We start from the raw sequence: 20436 nt of genomic DNA on the forward strand, positions 1-20436 counted from the left end.
CAAACTAACTTCTCTGTGCTAACCTAAAAATAAAAGGGCCTTTCAACGTGACAGGCAAACAAGCATTTATTTGAGATCAAAGAATAACTATTCAGAAATCAGTAATTTAGGCAGAAACCCAAATCATGTTCCAATTAGGAGGCAAAGGCAGTGGGCATTTATGGGAATGGGAACGGGTACATCATGAGAAGGAAGGCGGTTCTATTGCTGCAGGTAACATAACATAGTGATGTTAGTTCTAAACAATGTTTTAAATTTTCAGTCCAGTGGCCATCAGTCTAGTAGTCATAATAACTGTTTTTCTGTTGGCTTTGCCAACAGTTCTTGAGAAATAAGGTTGCTTAGGCCTAGTCCACAGGTTATTTTACTTTGTTTTAAACATTCCAGTTTCTCTGGCATGGCAGCTCCAGCTCCATTATAAAGTGGCTTTGTTATATCATTGTTTAGACCTGGATTCTCTCTTTTTTTAATTATTTAAAAAATTTTGTATTTTTCAATTACACTTGACATTCAATATTATATGGAGTTTTCTTCTTTAAACAAGATGACTTTCTATTTAGCCAAGGATTAGCCTTGGGTCTCAGGGAGGGAATGACAATTAAACAATTCCCGTGTGAAAGAAGGAAATGCAAAAAAGAAAAGAAAAACAATGAAGAGGCAAAGCCAGCTGTTTCCTACAAACTTTTGACAACTTCGCAGCTGTTCACCGTTCTTTCTCCCCCGTGGAAACTGGCCTCTGTCCAGCCTGACTGATGCTTTCCCAGTTCCCCTCTCTTGGCCCAACCGCTGTGACCTTGCCACTGTCATTTCCCCTGAGGTGTGTTAAGTGAGCTCTGGGACACACGGTCAGTTCTTTACTCAGTTATGATCAAAGTTGTACTCTTCTTACAATAGCCATAATAGATGAGACTTTACAAATACTATCTCATTCAATCCTGGGTTACTCACTGAGAATGACTACACTATTACCCTATTTGACAGAGGAGGAAAGTGAGACTTAAGCCATGTGTCTGGGGCATCTTTCCAATTCCAAGGCCTCTTCTCTAAACTGGAGGATTCCAAAATTTCTTCCCATCAGTAGAGTGCTTGTTAAACGCATAGATTTCCAGGCAGCCCACTCAGAGATCCTGATGAGTGTGGAGTGGAGCCCAGCAATCTGAAGGCAGGACTAAAATCTTCACAGTGCTACTCTACATTTTTATAGACCGTGCTTGACACAGCCCTTGCACAATTCTTCGTTCTGATTAATTACCCCTTCCTCTGGGTTCTCAGGACACTGCTCTCAGGCTGGTACAGCAGGAACCCATTGTGTTACAATTAGCTGGTTTTTGTCAGTCTCCCTGACTAGCTGGGGAAACTACTTGATGTCCAGGATCCTGATTCTTTCTGACTTCCTCTTCCTGGAGTTGCTGAGCAAGGGCCTGCTGCCTAGTACTCACAGAAGCTGAAACTATGACCCTGGCTTTCAAGATAAAGAAAGAGCCTTTTTATTATATTTGTGGGTCACAAGTGAGGAGACAGGAGATCCTGCTAAAATCTGTCTCCCCCACCCAAAGTTTGGAATGAATTTAAGGGGTTAGGGGGAACAGGCTGGTATGTGAAAGTGCTGGCCAGGCAGGTTTTGATTGGCAGTTTTGGAATTTGGACATTTATAAGATACGGTAAGGTGCTTCAGCGCCATCTTCTTGGACAATGGACCGTTCGCTTCGAAAGGGTTCCAGAGTTCATGTTCTGGTCCTTTGGTTCTATGGAGGATGGGGGTTGGAGGGTGGCGGGTGGCAAGACTTTGGTTCCAGGTGCAGCCAGAGGTCAAGTTCTCTTCTCTGTTCATGTTTCAGCTGCATGTCTTGCACCTGTGGTCTGATTTATCAGAGAAGTAACTCAATATCTTGTTAGAAGCAGGATAGAGCCATTTTGAGCAGTTACATAGGATTGCTCCTTTCACTCATCTTTGCACAGCTTGCTTCTCCTTATTATTTGGGCCTTAATTTAAAAGGTCCCTCCTCAGAAAGTCCTTTCTGGTGACCTAACTAAGAAGCTCCCCACTCATTCATTGCCATGTCACCCTATTGCATCATCCAGCATGAAGCACAGAGCTTTGCATAGTAGGTGCTCAGTTAAAACTGAATTATCCAAAGGCAGATCAAATACATCCTTAGGGCACCAGAAAAACAGAGGCAACAAACATTTTCAAACTACAGAAGCATCACTGGACAGGGACTGGCCGTGGTAGGTCTGCCTCAGGCCGGACGGTAGTGTGTGGGCTTTTGACTTCCTGCAGGGAAGACTTCATACAAAGAGTCCAGGTGATTCTGAGAGGATGCTTTGACAGTGAGACAAAGGAAGGACTTAGGGTAGGAGATGCAACAGCAGAGAGCGGAGGTGGTGCCCTGCTTTGGCTCCCTGGAAACGTTACAGGAAAGAAGTGAGCCAGGGCAGGGCTGCTGTTACCTCACTAGGAAGTCAGAGAAAAGGGGCCTTGGAGACGGCTTCAGGGGGTTAGCCCCGGAGGAGCTGCCACTGCCAGTTGTTCCTGTGGTTGCAAGCCTCGTGGGGACCCTTAGAGTTTAGGAGGAAGTAAAATGTTCATTCATGAGAACAGACATGGGCATACTCCAGGATGAGCCAGCGCTGGTATCCTTTGCCTTGAGGGTGTTTATCTCTCTTCCTCAGGGAGAAACTTGGGGGAGGGTTTCAGTAGAACATCCATAAGCTTTCCAGGTGGGTTTTTAATATCTGGATGCATCAAAATGAGCATATAAGGGAGTTTGGGATTACTCTTTGGTCAGCATTACTGCTTTACTTCTATCTTGCTTTTATCTTACTTTTATCTTGGGTCTGTCTCACTCTAATTGGTTTTTGTTATTTGTTTCCTGAATTCATCCGTCCTTGGGTTTGGCTGTTCCAGGTCCCCATCATCTACCTGAATACAGCAACCTAACTGGCCTCTTCATTCCCCCTTTGTCGCTCACATTCCCTTGTTTGTACCAGACTGTTTTAAGGATGAAGCCACATCTCCAGGCTCCCCATCTTCACACAGTGGTGTCTCCCAGCTGGAAGAGGGAAACGGAGAGCCCCCACTTTCCTCATTTACCTCTTGAAGAGATCAGGAAAACATTTCCTAAGGCCTTGCTCTCTCATCTCATTGGCAAGAACTGTGCGGCTGTCCACCCCTCACCTCATCAGTGACAAAGGCAGTGCTTACCATGTTGGCTCCAAGCAATCCCGAGTTATAGCCCTGGGGCTGGGGGAAGCGCAGCCTCCCTTAAAGTCTATGCCCACCGATTCCTGAAAATACTCAGGTTTCTCTTGACAAAGGTAAAGGGGAACAAGGATGTGAGACAGACCACCCATAAAGAAGGCGGTGCGTTTTGACAGGCGGTGGTGCACAGGGACGAGCCATATCATCCTCAAAAAAAATAAAATAAAATTAAGGAAATCCTTATTACTCACAAGTTCATTCAAATATTGAGAGGAATGCCATTTTGTCATTTCCACTTGGGCTTGGATATTTTCCAGGCAGCAGTAAAGTAAGTCTACTTTCTTTTGTTGTTGTCAAATGCCCAAGCACAGTATTTACACACGGCTCTTGTGTATCTCCGAAGCCTTTTCACCCCCAGCTGAATTCCCCCAGCCTCCTCAGCCACCTTCACCAGGCCTTCTCCTTCGCATCCCTCCTCTTTCCTCAACCAACTACAAGAAACTCAGTTTTCAAGACCTCGCTCTGGAAAGCATCTTCCCTCGGGCCACGAGGTCCTGCATGCTCTGTGTGCAGGCCTGTCACTGTCCTCCTCAGGGCAACAGCGACGGAACTCTACGTGCCAGTCAGTGTGCCAAAGGCTTTACCAGCAGTCTCCTTTAATCTTCACAAGAACCTAATAGATTCTGCCTTAAAAAAAAAAAAAAAAAAAAGAGGCCACCCTCCTTCCCACCTGCAGCTGCCACTGCCCGGTGCCCACCGTGGCCCTGCTGCACTCCAGCCGCGTCCTGTCCGGGCCCCGCAGCCTTCCACCCAGGCCTCGCAGGTGTGGCTTCTGCCCGAGCCAGCTCCTGGTGGGCCATGTGGAGATGGGTCCCCCAGATCCCATCCTGGGAGTCACCGGAGCCTTTCAAAGAGACACCAACAGCAAAAAGATGAATCTGGGAGCTGGCGCCTTCGAGGACGATAATGGAAAGCCTTACGTGCTCCCTAGTATCCGGAAGGCAGAGGCCCAGAGTGCTGCAAAAATCCCGGACAAGGAATACCTGCCCATCGGGGGGACTGCCCGAGTTTTGCAAGGCGTCTGCAGAGCTGGCCCTGGGCGAGAACAGCGAAGTGCTGAAGAGCGGCCGGTATGTCACTCTGCAGACCGTTTCTGGAACCGGGGCCTTAAGGATCGGAGCCAGTTTCCTGCAAAGATTTTTCAAGTTCAGCAGAGATGTCCTTCTGCCCAAACCGACCTGGGGGAATCACACGCCCATCTTCAGGGACGCTGGCCTGCAGCTGCAGGGCTATCGCTACTAGGACCCCAAGACGTGCGGCTCTGACTTCACGGGCGCCACGGAGGACATGTCCAAAATGCCACCGCTCAGCGTGCTCCTCCTGCACGCCTGTGCCCACACCCCCACGGGGTGGACCCTCGCCCCGAGCAGTGGAAGGAGAGAGCCTCCGTGGTGAAGAAAAACCATCTCTTTGCGTTCTTTGACATGGCCTACCAAGGCTTTGCCAGCGGCGATGGAATCCAGGATGGCAGGGCTGTGCGCCTCTGCATCCAACAGGGCATTACTGTTCGCCTCGGCCAGTCCTACGCCAAGAACAGGGGCTCCTGCGGTGAGCGTGTGGGAGCCTTCCCTGTGGTCCGCAAAGATGCCGATGAGGCCAAAAAGGTGGAGTCACAGTTGAAGATCTTGATTCGCCCCCTGTGTTCCAACCCTCCTGTCAACGGGCTGGATCGCCTCCACCTTCTGAAAAAGCCCCCATCTGCGAAAGCAATGGTTGCAGGAAGTGAAAGGCCTGGCGGACCGCATCATTAGCAGGCGGACCCAGCTGGTCTCCAACCTCAAGAAGGAGGGCTCCTCCCACATCACCGACCACATTGGCATGTTTTCTTTCACGGGACTGAAGCCCGAGCAGGTGAAGCGGCTGACCAAGGAGTGCTAGGTCTACATGACAAAGGACGGCCGCATCTCCGTGGCAGCGGTGGTCACCTCCGGCAACGTGGGCTACCTTGCCGTTCACCAGGTCACCAAGTAATTTCCCTGATGAGAGGACGCAGAGACAACCTCCCTGCCGACCTCTGCAGGTGTGAGATGCACACGGAGGAAGAGGGAGGTTGCATGGTGGTGGGCGGATCATTTCTCTCAACCACAGTACATACACCAGTGATGGGCAACCTTTTGAGCTTGGTGTGTCAAACTTTGCCAAAAAGCTGAGCATAACTCGGGTAGTGTGTCACTTTGAGGAAAAAACATTATTTCGCGATATTTATAGTTTAAATAACATAAATGTATAATTGTTATATATAATTGTATTTAATAAACCAAAAACTAAATATTTAACTTACCTGCTTAGTGACTTCTTTGTTCATCCGTCAGTCGGTTTCTTTTGTTGGTCTTGATATTATTTAGCTTGTGTGGGGTGCCGTGAACTAAGATAAGTGAGGGGGAGGGGGAATTCTTTAACTAACCTGCCTATTAGTGACTTTTTTGTTGCTGAATTTCATTGGCTAAATCTTCAATCGAAGGTTGGTATTTTGTACACTTCAGGCCCAAGCAAGCGCTACTAACTTCATCTGTCAATCTGTTTCTTTTGTTGGTTTTGATATTATCTAACACTGAGAATAAGGCCTCACAAAAGTATGTAGAGGGAAAAATTGTGAGTAAAGCCATTGCTATATTTTTCAGGGTGCTAAAAGTGTCTGGTAGTCGGTTCCAGGCACTCCAAATTTCCTGTTCCTAGTGGCACTCCTCTTGATTCTCCAAGTGGCACCTTTCCAGATTCTCAAGCTTTGACCTCAAGTCGACAAACACCTGAGCCCAGATACTGTCTTGAAATTCTGCAAGTTGCATCTCTAAATCATCAATTTGCATCCATTGGAAACCATTTAATTCCAAACTACTGTAGACTACTACATCAGGATACTTATTATTTTCATGGTCTGTTCTAGACTTCTAAATTGACTAAATCTATCACTAAACTGGCCAAGTAACGAGTCTAAAACATGCTGGTACTTCATATGCAAGAGTTCCATTTCACTTTGTACAGCTGCACTGGCCTTCTCAAAATACTTTGTTACTCGAGGAAAATACTTCTAAGTTTTAGTTTCTACATCTGGCTTGAAAATTTTAACTTTACTTTCAAAAGCTTTTATGTATCCAAACATAACGTCAATACTTTTGCCAAAACCTTGTAACTTTAAGTTCAGTTCATTAATATGAACAGAGATCTGTAAACAACATCAGGGTGTTGACCCACTTATCATCATTAAGCTGAGAAAAGTTTCCCAGATCCTTATCGTCAAGAAATACCTTAATTTCTTCAAAGCACTCCACAAAGCGCTCAAGAACTTTGCCTCGGCTCAGCCATCTTACATTATTGTACATCAGCAGTCCACTGTAGGTGGAATCAACCTCCAGTAAAAGAGCCGAAATTTCTTGCTTGTGAAGGGGGCGAGCAGCTATTAAATTAACTATTTTTGTAACAACTGACATTAAGTCGTTTAAGTCGGTGAATCCTGCCTTGGCACATAAAGCCTCCTGATGGATAATACAATGAAAAGGCACAATCGGATGTCCAATAGCTTCTGTAAAAAATTTGACAAATCCGACTTTTTTCCCCACCAAATTTGGTGCCCCATCTGTCGTCACTGACACAACTTTAGAGATATCAATGCTTAGGTCACGAAATATGTATAACAACCTTACATATTTCACTTCCTGATTTACTTGTTGACACTGATACTAACTTTATCAACTCTTCTCTCATTGTGAGACCATCAGAATATCGACCAATAATGGCCAACTGAGCATGTGATGTGACATCAGTAGTTTCATCAAGAGAGATCGAAAAATATTTACACTTCCTTATGTCTCTCTTTAATTGATGTGTACGTTTGTGTTCAGTCTTATTATTCGGTCTTTTATGATATTTCTACTGAGTGGTAACTCAGATATTCTCTTACTAATTGCATCTTTATTCTGCATATCGTGAAATAGAACTGGTGCACATCTTAGAGAGTTTCTTTAATAAAGTCTCCCTCACTGAGTGCTTTTCCATGCTGAGCTATAGAGTGAGCAATGCTCAAACTTGCAGATGTTAAATTTGTAGAGCCTTTCATGAATTTAAGGATGGAATTAGATTGGCTCTTATAAAGGTGTAGCTGCCTGGAAATGTATTCCTTCCTTTCATCCTCACTTTTTTCCAAGAGCTGGGAATGATCAGTTTCAAAATGTCTATTTATATTCCACTTTCTGTTTTCTACCGTATCAGTACATAGAACGCAAAATGATCTGCCATTTTTTTCTATAAAGCCATACATCTCAGTCCATGTCTCTTGAAAGGGTCGGCCACTGCTACTACCACTTCCTTTACTTAACCTTAGTTTTTTATTTTTTGGGTTCTCCATCAGGGGGGCAGTGACAGAAGATAGAATTATAGATAGCTTGTTAGGCCTGCAGGCAATTAGGGGTTAACTAGCCTAACTAACCACAAAATGGTGCATAAAACTGTCTTTTAGGAAAGGGCAGGGTTAATAAGCAGAAATAGGGGTTAATAAGGATGCACAACAGTAATAGTGGTGAAATGGAGTCTGCACTATGGAGCAAGATGGTGTTCCTTATGTGAATTAAAATGGCTGTCGCTATTTCTAATGGCGGGTAACGGCACCCATAGCACGCCACAAACCCTCGCCTCTCCCAGCCTCCCCCTCACTTATCTCAGTAATGATGGATTAGAAATCCATGACACCCCAGAACAGTAGATAATGGTTGCTGTGGTTAACTGTTATTTGGTTACTGGTAATGGCAGGGCCCCCAGAGATGCGTCCCCCCGCTGCGTTCTGCTGCTCCCTGCTCTGCCGGCGGAAGTGAGGGCAAAGATCCCAGCTTAACCGGAAGTCCCAGAACTAGACGCTCTGTGCCGGACTTCTGTTGTTTTGGCCTACAGACCTCTGGCACAGAGTGTCTAATAGGGGAGGATGAAACATTTGCGACCAGGACTCTAGTCGCAAATGTTTCATCCTCAGGAGCAGCAAATGTTTCATCCCCGGCATGCGGCTGCCTCAGCGGCCGCGTGTCATCAGAAATGGCTACGCGTGTCAGTGCTGACACGCGTGTCATAGGTTCGCCATCACTGACGTAAACTCAGCGTTGGAATGGTTTCTCAGCAAAAGGACGTGTAGGGAAGTAGGCAGAGGCATCTGTGGCTAGTGCAAGGAACTTTGTGGCTCTAAACCAAAATCTTCCTCATCTGTGTATCTCCAGCTTTTTCGAAAGAGTTTACATGTACAAGAACATCATAGGCAAAAACCTGTCAATCACACCATTGCATATTCCAGAAGCTTTAACCGAAGCACCTGATGGTGTCGATGCCACCTATTCGAGCCTCTGTGAGAGACCTGGTTCCAGCAATAATGGTCAGCCTCACGTTTGTGCCCCCGCATTGAGCAGCCTAACCAACAGACCACATTACAGAAATCGTGCTTTGTGAAAGCCAGCCGGCGGCTGCCACTGCAACAAGGAACACACCAACATGCTGTTTCCGGTCTTACTTACCAGTAAGGAAAAAAGAAAGAAGGCTCTCCTTCTTGTACTTACTTGTGGGCATGTTAATGTTCCCTTCTCTTCTGCCAGCGCTGGCTTTTCCATAGGCACAAAGGTCTATAACCAGCCTGGATTTTCACCCTTTTCTACTGCTTGACTGACCGTCAACCCCACCCTGTAGCACTTACTCATTTGAAGAATGTGGAGCATAATTTACTGCTCACCCCACACCCTCACCTTTCTCAACAAAGAATAGCAGAGAATGGTTAACAGATTATTGCAACATCCTCTTCAGTGATTGCTTGTCTCCCACCAGGATGTTGCCTCTGCCCAGTTGGACCTTGTACCTTAAGGCAGTGTTGTTGTGTAGCCACTCAACCGCTAGCAGCATCGCCTAAGACCATCGGAAAACACAGATATTTATATTATGATTCATAACAGTAGCAAAATTACAGTTATGAAGTAGCAACGAAAATAATTTTATGGTTGGGGGTCACCACAACATGAGGAATTGTATTAAAGGGTTGCGGCATTAGAAAGGTTGAGAACCACTGGATTAGGCAATTTGGTAAGGTCACACAGGGAATAAATGATGAGGCCAGGATTCAAAACCAGATGATTAGACTCCAGAGTCCTGGCTCATAAGCACAACACTCTATAGAGTTCTTATCTGCCCCCCACGTGGAGTTCTCCTTGCCTAGTGCCTGGCACATGCCTGGCACATGGTGAATGCTTCACAAATGTTTAAGTGAATGAATAATTGGTGCTCATTCTCTTCTTTTTTTTTTTTAAAGAACACTTTATTGATTTCTAGAGGAGAGGAAGGGAGAGGGAAAGAGAAACATTGATGTGAGAGCAGAACATTGATTAGCTGCCTCCTGTATGCCCCCTATTGGGGATCCAGCCCACAACTCTGGCATGTGTCCTGACTGGGAATCAAACCTGCAACCTTTTGGTATATGGGACAACACTCCAACCAACTTAGTCATAAAACCAGAGCCTAAATGAATTTTTAAGGACAGTAAGAAGAGCATAATTTGTACTAGAAAAAAAAATAGATGACTTTTTAACCCAGGAAAATCTTCTATATATGCCCAGTTGTCTTATACGCTGGAAAATATGGTAATATAAAATTTGAAATTTAGTTTAAAAACTTTTAAAAAGAATTAAAAACATAAAATTTTGAATTAATTGTTATTTGTTCTGTTCAGTTAAATTTTTTCCTGTGTATGTCAGAGTCAATTGAGAGATTTTCTATCAAAAGCATTAGATCCCTCTCCCTCTGTCAAATGAATGTGTGGTTAAGGGCTTTGGACCTACCCAGACCCAAGTTTGAATGTGATTATCTCTTTAAATCTCCATGTTATCTTAATAATATTTAATTCTCAGGTTTGTTACTATTAAATGTGAGAATAATTACGAATCTCTTCCTCAATGCTCAGCAAACTTTACTTTCTTTCTGCTACACCTGGCCTCCCACGTCTGTCCAGGGCTTTTATTCATTTGGGGCTGCCACACTCTTCCTTGTGTTGTTAGATCCCTGTTAGTAAGAATTTGTCCTAAACCTCTTTATGTTGCCCCATTGTACCCCTCTTGTAAATATTGATCCCTCCTTCATCTCAAGAAGGAACCCAAGGGGGCTTGCCCAGGGTAGGAATGGCTGCGGGGGGAGAGTCAAGCCGGGGAAAAGGAGACATATGTAAAACTTTAGACAATAAATAAATTTTAAAAATAAATTAATTAATTAAAAAAAAAAGAAGGAACCCAAGCTTTGGTGTTCTGTTGGCTCTTGCCTTTTCCATCACAGGGGAAAGCACACATAGGCCAGATCCTCAGATGAGAACTTAACCTATGTCACTTTTGTTTTCACAGCCTAGACCGATGAAGGCAGGGAAGGTGGAGTCCACTACTGTCTTTGTGTTGGGGGGCAGGGGGCAGGGAAGCAGGGTGTTCTAGAGAGAAAGGGAAGGAAGCCTGAGTGGAGTTTGGGAGATTTGCCTAAGAATGTGAAGTGGAAGAGTGAGTCATGGGTCCTCAGCTATTATCACAGAGAGCAGTTCTAGGTCTGGGACGTCTGATGCGGTGGCTCAGGGAACCTGGGCCTGGGATGGGCGGAATGAACGCTATGTGAGAGGGAAGCACAGGTGAAACGGAGATGAAAAGCTCAACAGTTGGAGTTTGAGGACTCTTTCGGGACACTGTTAGTTATTAGAATATAAGCTCCAGGAGAGCAAGAATTTTTGTCTGTTTTCTCACTGTTACACTTTTCCTAGCACCTACAACAGTGCCTGGCATATAGCAAGTACTTAATACATGCACTGAGTGGCCAGATTATTATGATCTCTGAACACAAACCAGAAATGTTTCTGATACTTAGGATCTAGAACTGGGTTAGGAAACATTTGTTACAATTGCTAGAGGCTTTCACTAAAATTCACTAGATGAGAGGTTTTTGTAGGACAACAGGTAGAAACTGGGCTAAGTTGTGAAGTAGCAATTCTGTCATATGGACACTGTTTTTTTAAACCCTAGGCTTATTCATCTACTGTTTCAGAAATTCCAAGTTATGCTGATTGCCAACCTATGGGGCAAGTGAAACTCAACCTGAAGCCATTAAGATGGCTTTATCAACTCTTGAAATGTGCCAAGCCGGGTGGCGATTCAGTCTCTCTTCAGAATGGGACGTGGTATCTGTCTCTTGCTTGCCTGTTGTCCCCTTCACAAGACCTGAATTTAGGAGTTGTCAGAGTGGTTGCAATTCTGCTTTCAGGTAAAGATAGCCTGTAACAACACTCTTAAGTGATTCATAAACATACCAACAAATGGCATTAGCCCATTTTATTTCCTAGACATTGCATCTGGAGATGTCCCCCAGTTTTCCATGTACCATGAGGCAGCATGCTAAAATGCCTTTGTTCAATTCTGTGTGTCTGAAAACTGTTCTCTGATGGTTACCTGCAATGGCACCTTGTGTGAAAAGTAAACGTATTGCTATTGAAAAAAAAGACTGAGATTTCAAAAAGTAGTCAGAGCTAGAAATAGAAGACTCCCAAGTCCCTCTATGGAAGTGGTGAGTGGAGAGATCTCAGATATAGTGTGTGTGGGGAGGAGGGGAGGAGGGGGTGGGGAGGGAGGGAGCTGAACTGTAAGGGGTTTGCACACTTTTTGAAGCAATGTACAGATGAATTTGTGGATTGTCTTGGAATTAAGTAAACTTTAGGGACAACTTCCAAATATTTGGTATTGGAGTTTTATTGTTTTCCAGCCTGTGGATTAGAATGTTGTATGAGAAATTAGATTCTCCGTGGCAGGACTCAGTTCTCAGGGCCCAGGAAAGTGAATGGTATTAAGCTTTTTAATCTATATCCAATAAAACTCTTAAAAGTTACACAAAATTTTGTGAGTCCCAAGTCTTGGTTAAATTAATTTGTCATGTGATAGCCACAGAGGCATACAGTTAAATCCTGCCTACTCCCCTCCCGCTCTCCAAGCAAAAACAAAATTATACTTGCTTCTTTTTAGTCCCGTAGGCAGGGATTCAGAAGGACCTCAATTTTATGAAATAATACTAAACTGATGATGAAGACAAAGGTTATCAGTATTTCCTTTACCACCTTTGAAGCACTGCAGATAGCTGCTTGGATGATTAGTATATTGTCATGTATGTGCAAGATTTGGAAAATCTGCTGCCAATATTGGCATTCTGACCACAGAATATAAATTAATTAAAAGGTTACAAAAGGATATTGTAAAAACAAAAATTGTAGTAAAACAGATTACTAGTTTAAACCACTGGGAGACATTGGTCAGCTTTAACTCTTCATTTTATTTCTACTTCAGCTATTTGTAAGTGCTCCCTGTATCTAGAGCTCTTCACTGGCTCTCTTGCATTCACGGTGTCCTGTGGTGTAATAAGCTCTTCCTGATGAGGAAGATAAATGAAGACTTGAAGTACTGAGTTTGCATGCTCTTTGGAGGCTGCTGAAGAAGTCTTCTCTGTGATGACCCTGATGCCATTTGACTGCTTCTGAGGCTATCATTTCCCTAAAAATGGCATCTATCCCCCAAAGAGAGTCCAGGTGTAAAAGAGAGAGCTGAGACGGGGAGGAGAAGTGATGACTGGGGTCCTGAAGAAATGTTTCAGGAATCCACATTCTATATATCTCTGGAGAAAACATTCTGGTTTTGGGGAACCAGAATGGGAACAAAGGGGGCTGGAATTGACTGCAATTCCATCCCAGTCGCTAGCTTGATACCCATGCACAAAAGGCTAAATTAAGCTTTTAAAGAATTCCCATTTGATTTATCATGGTTGTGTTTGCCCGAAAAGTCACACCCTAGCAATAATACTCATTGATTTTCTCACATCCTTCATCTCTTGAATGAGATGAAGGCATCATGGCCTGGTGTGAAAACGGGGCTTTGGAGTGTAATCTGGGTTCTAATCCCAGCGTTGACATATAATAGTTCTAAGCCCTTGGACAAATTATGCAATTTCCCTGAGTCTTTAATTCCTTATTTGGAAAGTGGGGATAATGATATTTAGCTCATAGGAGTGCTATGTGTAATAAATATAATCTATATAAAATTAATTAGTGTCTGGCAAGAGTATCCTATATAATAAAAGCTTAATATGCAAATTGTCCCCTTGGGTGGTCCTTCAACCAGGGGACTGGGAGTTTGACTGCTCACTATGACAGGAGGGATGGTGGAGCAGGTGAAGGGGTGACACCAGGCCAAGGTGGGGTGTCAGGTGGGGCTGTGGGGCTGTGAGGCTGGTGGTGCCAGCTGGGGCTGCAAGGTTGGGGGCACGAGCTGGGGCCTGATCTCCACAGACCACCCCGAGGGACCCCACCCATGCACAGATTCGTGCACTGGGTCTCTAGTCTATAATAATAAAAGCATAATATGCTAATTAGATCGGACAGCCAAACGACCTTCCGGACTTCATTCTGGATGTCCTTCTGGATGAAGCCGCTGTGGTGGGGGCCAAGGCAGAGGCAGTTAGGGGCGATCAGGCAGGCAGGCAGAGTGGTTAGGGGCTATCAGGCAGGCAGGTGAGTGGTTAGGGATGATCAAGCAGGCAGGTGAGTGGTTAGGGGCGATCAGATAGGCAGACGAGTTGTTGTGGGTGATCAGGCAGGCAGGTGAGCAGTTAGGGACAATCAGGCAGGCAGGTGAGCAGTTAGGGGCATCAGGCAGGCAGGCAGAATGGTTAGAGGTGATCAGGCAGGCAGGCAGGGGTGGTTAGGGATGACCAGGCAGGCAGGCAGAGTGGTTAGGGGTGATCAGGCAGGCAGGCAGAGGGGTTAGGGGTGATCAGGCAGGCAGACAGGCAAGCCGTTAGGAGCCAGCAGTCCCGGATTGCGAGAGGGATGTCTGACTCCTGGTTTAGGCCCAATCCTACAGGGATTCCGCAGAGTGCAGGCTGGGCTGAGGAACGCCCCACACCCCCAAGCATGAATTTTATGCACCAGGCCTATATTCTTCCACACTAATAAAAGAGAAAGATTCAAATTGACCATACCTCCACGACACCCACCAGCCAATCAGGAGTAAGTATGCAAATTAACCCAACAAAGATGGTGGGTTAATTTGCACACACAGGCACGGAGCGAAGACTGAAGGCTCCACCTGAGCGAAGACTGACGACTGAAGACTGAAGACTGAAGGCTCCGCTGTGACCAGAGCCAAACCTGAAGGCTGAAGGCTTGGCTCCACTGCAGCCTGGGTCCCGGGTGCTGTCCGTTGCCGGCAGCCAGGGGAAGGAAGGCTTATTGCATGAATCTTCATGCAACGGGCCTCTGGTATAATAATAAAAGCATAATATGCAAATTGACCGAACAACAGAACCACCGTCCTGATGACCTTCTGGTCCACCACACTATGACACACAATGGTGCCAGGCCAGCCAAGGCAGGTATGATGCGATTGGTCTGGGGGCCCGCCATTGCCCCATAATCACCCCACAGAGAGAGGCCCAGGCCACCAACTGGCAGGGCAATAAATTGAGGGGGAAGGAGGAGAGGTGGTGGCGGACTCGGACAGTGCCAGGCCAGGCCAGGGGAAGCCCGGGTCCCGGGTGCCGGTAGCTGGAGGGAAGCTGGTGCCGGCAGCTGGTGGAAGGAGGTCTACCCTTGCACGAATTTCATGCATCAGGCCTCTAGTAATAAATATGAGCTCACATTTAAGTGTATCCAGTGGCCTCCTCATTGCCTTTCTTTTCCCCTATTCTCTTGGTGCCCCTCTGCTTATCTTCAGGTATTATGGCAAAAGGAAGGGACAGGTTCCTAGGTATGCACCAGCAGTGGATCCTGGTGGACTCTCCAGAACCAAGTTTGTATCCCAATGTCTCTTGGCTCAACAAGTCACTCTCTCATAAATACCTATTGGTGATGTGAAGTTTGGCAGTGGGGGATTTCCTTTAATTCTGAGGTTGAGAACAGTAGAAACCAAAACCACTGTCACTGTATCAAGGTTCTGATGAAAATGGTGCACAACCAGCCCTTAACAACATAGCTTTTGCCATGCCTTCTCAGGAAACCCATTGACCTCCCACTCCCCAACAGGCTCAATTAGGTATATCTCTGAGCAATCCATGTGAAAATTCCTAAAACCTAAATGTTTTGAAAATTCTATCTTTTATACTGTTACAAATAGTAGGTGCTTTTTGTGGAAATAAAACATTCAGAAATGTATAATTTTCAGTCTCCCCTGAGTGCATCCTCTAGAGGTGGCTAAAGTTCACAGCTGTGTGTGTTCCTTTAGATACGGTCTGTTTGTGTGCTAACGTAAGCTTCATTATAACTATCATTATTGTTTCTATTATTGTTTACATGTAACAGTAACAGGATTACTAGCTAACCTGTTTTGCAGCATTCTGCTTAATTTAGTAGTATGTTGGGCATTATTCCAAGTCATTAGGTATAGAACTAAACAGAATTCTATGGTATACATGACACTGTAATTCCAACCCCTTACTGGATTACATTTAGATTTAGTTTACCTTTAGATTATAAGCAATATCTAAATGGTAGTTCTTATATACAACTTTGTATAATTGTGCAAGGAAATTGTTACAGACGTTTCTTTTGGAGGCATTTCTGCATCAAAGTATATAAATGTTTAAAGTTGTAATTGCTAAAATATCCTCCAAAAATGCTGAATCAATCTGTACTCCCATCAACAGCACAGGAAAGTACCTGTATCTCCACAATAAGTTTAAAATTTTTATTTTTTATTTTTAGAGAGATAGGAAGAGAGAGAAACTTTGATATGTTGTTCCACTTTTATGGATTCTTGTATGTTCCCTGACTGGGGATCGAACCCACAACCTTGACATATGGGGATGATGCTCTAACCAACTGAGCTACCCGGCCAGGGCCTCAATTCGTTTTAATAATCGTAATTTTTACCAATAAGTGCAAGTCATACATAACTTTAAATTTGATTAGTGAATTGAAGACTCTTCAAATCCACTAGAATGAAAATTCCATGGGGCAAGAATTATTATCTGTTTTCTTCCTTTACTGCTGCATACATACTTAGTGCCTAAAACAGAGTAGGCATACATATATGTTTAATTAAATAATATTTATATTATTTTTCTCTTCAGAGAGCTGCTTGTCCATGTAGTTGGCCTATTTTTCTATTACATTCCATATTATTTTCTCCAAAGAGCTCTTGGTATAATATGAAAATTAAACATTTGCCATGTGTTGCAAATATTTTTTTTTCCAGCTTGTCTTTTTATTTCTTGGTGTGTTTTGTCATTCAGAAACTGCAATTTTTTATGAAGTAAAATGTTTTACTTCTTTCTTCAAGCTTCTTTCACACCTAGTTTTTTTCCCACTGCAAAATGAAAACAAGATTCATGTAGATCTTCTTGTTATTCTTTCAATGTTGCTGTAAGGATTTTAGTTTGTTTTGTCTTCACCTGGTATTTCTATCTTGATCTTTCTTGACTGGAAAAAAAATGCATTATATAGGATGATGAGCATGCAGATAGAGAATCACCAAGTTAGAGTTCAAGATTTTGCCAAAACACCAGTGCGTTTTCATTTTGTTTTTTGTTTTTTTATTTTCTTTTCCCAAACACATCTTTAAAAAAAAACTTACAAAAGTTATTCATCCTCTCTAATAATAGGCAAATATGCAAATTGACCATACCTCCGACACACCCACAAACCACGCCCACAAGCCACGCCCACCATCCAATCAGAGCGAGTATGCAAATTAACCCAAACCAAGATGGCTACAGCCACAGAGAGCAAGGTTTCCTAGGTAACAGAGGAAGCCAAGCTTTCTGCCTGCCCTGGCCAGGCCTAAGCCTCCACTCAAGCTACAAAGTTTCAATTATAGAAGGTAAACAAATTCAAACAAATGGCGGCAGAACGGAGCTTGAGAGAGCAGGCCAGGGTTGCTGCCGGCAACAGGGGAAGCAAAGCTTTCTGCACACCTTGGCCGGGCCCACCCGCTTAAGGCAACAAAGTTTCAATTATAACCCCAACAGAAATGGCTGCCAGAGCCCAGGCTTGGCTCTGCTCCAGGCTACAAAGTTTCAATTGTAGAAGGAAAATAAATTCCAGATACCAGGGCCTCTGCTTGGGTTGCCAGGGGGCATGGCCGGCCTGCAAACCACCACAGGCCCCTCGCTCAGGCTGCCCCACACCCCAAGGGAACCCCATCTTGATCCGGGACGCCCTTCAGGGCAAACCAGCTGGCCCCCACCCCTGTACCAGGCCTCTATCCTATCTAATAAAAGAGTACTATGTAGATTGATCATCACTGCAACACACAATATAGCTGCCCCCATGTGGTCAAAGATCCTGCCCCCATGTGGACACAAGATGGCCACCACAAGATGGCCAGCAGGAGAGGGCAGTTGGGAGGCACCCGGCCTGCAAGGGAGGGCAGTTGAGAGGACCAAGCCTGCAAGGGAGGGCAGTTGGAGGTGATCAACCCTGCAGGAGAGGGCAGTTAGGGGTGACCAGGCCGGCAGAGGAGGGAAGTTGGGGGCAAACAGGCTGGCAGCAGAGTGGTTTAGGGGGTGATCAGGCTGGCAGGCCGAAGCGGTTAGGGGCAATCAGGAAGATAGCAGGCAAGCAGTTGGGAGCCAGCAGTCCTGGATTGTGAGAGGGATGTCCGATTGCCCGTTTAGGCCCGATCCCACCGGGATCGGGCCTAAACGGGCAGTCGGACATACCTCGAGGGGTCCCAGATTGGAGAGGGTACAGGCTGGGCTGAGGGACAACCCCCCTCTGTGCACGAATTTCGTGCACCGGGCCTCTAGTGTACACTATAAAAAGCTCAAGTTATTGGAAATACTTAGAGTAAACAGCAAAAGTCCTCCCTCACTCCCTCTCTGCCCCTATAATTCCACTCTCTAGAAGAAATATCTGTCAACATTTTGGTGTGTAGCCTTGAGAACATTTTCCTATGTTTTCACAAATATATCCTCACATATCACTGGTTCTTTATTTTTCTGCTTGATCTAAATGAGTCACACAGTAAATATTTCCTAAATGTAGAACTTCTAAAACCAATATACAGTAGCTATCATCCCAATATATGTATATGTAACACATTTATAATAGCTTTGTAATAGCTTCATTCAATAGTGGGATATACCATAATCTTATCAGTCACTGTATTCCTGGGCACTATTCTCCTGTTTTTTAGAATTACAAGTGTGAGGGTCCAGAATTGAAGTATGGTAGCAACCATCCTTAGGTAAAAACTGCTGTTTGAATTTTAACCCTGCTATTCTGGCTTCTGCACGCACTTGCTTGCTTGGACAATAGGGTGGTTACCTCAGCTTCCAGACTGAGACCTGGAGACTCACAGAGGTGATTTTCCTGTGCCTGTGGACCAGGTCTACAGGAGATGGATTCCCACTGACTCAGTAGCTCCAGGAGTAGAAACTGTAGATAACCTTTAGAGATTACTGACTCCGCTTGGGTCTGCTTCTGTAAAAACCTGCTTTCCCAAGATAGGGCCACATTCCAATAATGTCCAGCAGGGGCTGGGAACCCCCCTGCAGGCTGTTCCCAGACTTTAGAATTTAGAACAAAGGAAAATTTTTGTGGTTTGGACCTTTAAAAGGACTGCCTACACCTGGGACAGCGCGGTCGTGAGGGTGGCCACCTGCGTGTGGTGCTCTCGCGGCCGTCCTGGCCAGCTCAATAAATCCTTGCCTGCTTTTTAATCAATCAGCAGCCTCCGGTGGTCTTATTTTTGACTCCAGGGTTCGACCCCACAACAGAATGAGTCACCCCAAGATGTGCCTTTTGTGGTATGCAGAATGTATTGAGCTAAGGGCAACTTTTAGCAGAAGGCTCAAGAGAGAATTCAGCCCCCCTCCCCACTCCCTACTCCCTAGAAGAATTTGAACTAGAGGCCATAAGAGATTATCAGATAGAACTTTTTTTAACCTAGCTATAGGGCAGGGCAAACTTCTATTTACTAAAGTTCTGCTCTTCTTTTTTTAATATGTTTTTACTGATTTTAGAAAGAGAGGAAAGGAGAAGGAGAGAAATATCAATCAGCTGCCTCCTTCACTGGGGATCTCCGCGACCCAGGCATGTGCCCTGACCAGGAATCGAACCAGAGACCTTTTGGTGCAGGGGACAACGCCCAACCAACTGAGCCACAGAGGCCAGGACAATGCCTGCTTTCCAAACTCCCCAGGCACCTGACCCCATCCCTCGCTCAGGATGTCTTATATACCGATGTGCCCTTTGTATCTCTGAACCTTTCCTGCATGTGGGGTCTTTGACTCTTTCATGTACATGGGGTTCCCATACAGATGTATATATTAAATTCTTGCTAGTCTGTCTCATGTCTATTTGGTTATTAGGCCAGCCAGAACCTTGAGGGTAGAGGACAGTTTGTTCCTCCCCACATACACAATGCTGCTGTGACCATCCCTATATCTATCTTTGTGTTTATATGTAATCATTTCTATAGGGTGGAGTCCTAGAAAATCAAACTGCTGGTTTGAAGGATACAAGCAGACTGGCGTTTGGAAGATGTAGAGAAGCTTTTGTACCACTCACAGCTCACCGTGGTGACTCCGCCTTGCACTCTGCTTCAGGAGCGCAGTGGAAAGAGTTTTCTTTAAAAGTGTGAATTTATGAACATGAAAAATAAATTAGGAAATTATTGGAGTGTAGGTTCACATACGCTTTTCCCAGCAATTCGCTTTTAGAGATCTATCCTCCAAAAACACTCCCATGAAGTATACTTCCAACAGTATAATAGCTCTCTCTGCAAACCACCTAAGGAGACAAAGATGTTAGCTAATGTGGTACTTACAGAAATGGGCTGAATAAAGTTATCTGTAATGCTTTGATGGAATTGTCCGTCACAGTCCTGGAGTAGAAATTAGGAGAGCATCTCCACAGACAGAAGAGGAGAGTGGGACTTCTCCCTTCTCTCCTGGACCCATCAGCTGGGACAGGGATCCAGACTTCTAACATCTCTCGTGAGTGAATGAGAGAATGAGCGAGCTGCTCCAAGACAGGGCAGTTTTATAGACTGCCCCCCTCCCCAACTCCTGAGGAAGCCCTATCATTATGTGTGTGTGTGCGTGTATGTGTGTGCGTGTGTGTGTGTGTGTGTGTGTGTGTGTGTGTGTGTGTGTGTGTGTGTGTGTTCTGTGCAGGGAGTTGCTAAGAGATTTCCTGTTTTCCCCTT

The 20436-nt window shown here is 44.9% G+C and overlaps 1 pseudogene; it reads left to right on the forward strand.

Annotated features, from left to right (window-relative positions):
• The first annotated feature begins 2058 nt into the window (after positions 1-2058).
• LOC103301202 (aspartate aminotransferase, mitochondrial-like) lies at positions 2059-5233 on the forward strand (annotated as a pseudogene).
• The last annotated feature ends 15203 nt before the right edge of the window (positions 5234-20436 follow it).

The sequence above is a fragment of the Eptesicus fuscus genome, chromosome 3, assembly GCF_027574615.1.
Source record: "Eptesicus fuscus isolate TK198812 chromosome 3, DD_ASM_mEF_20220401, whole genome shotgun sequence".
In the NCBI taxonomy this organism is placed as follows: Eukaryota; Metazoa; Chordata; class Mammalia; order Chiroptera; family Vespertilionidae; genus Eptesicus; species Eptesicus fuscus.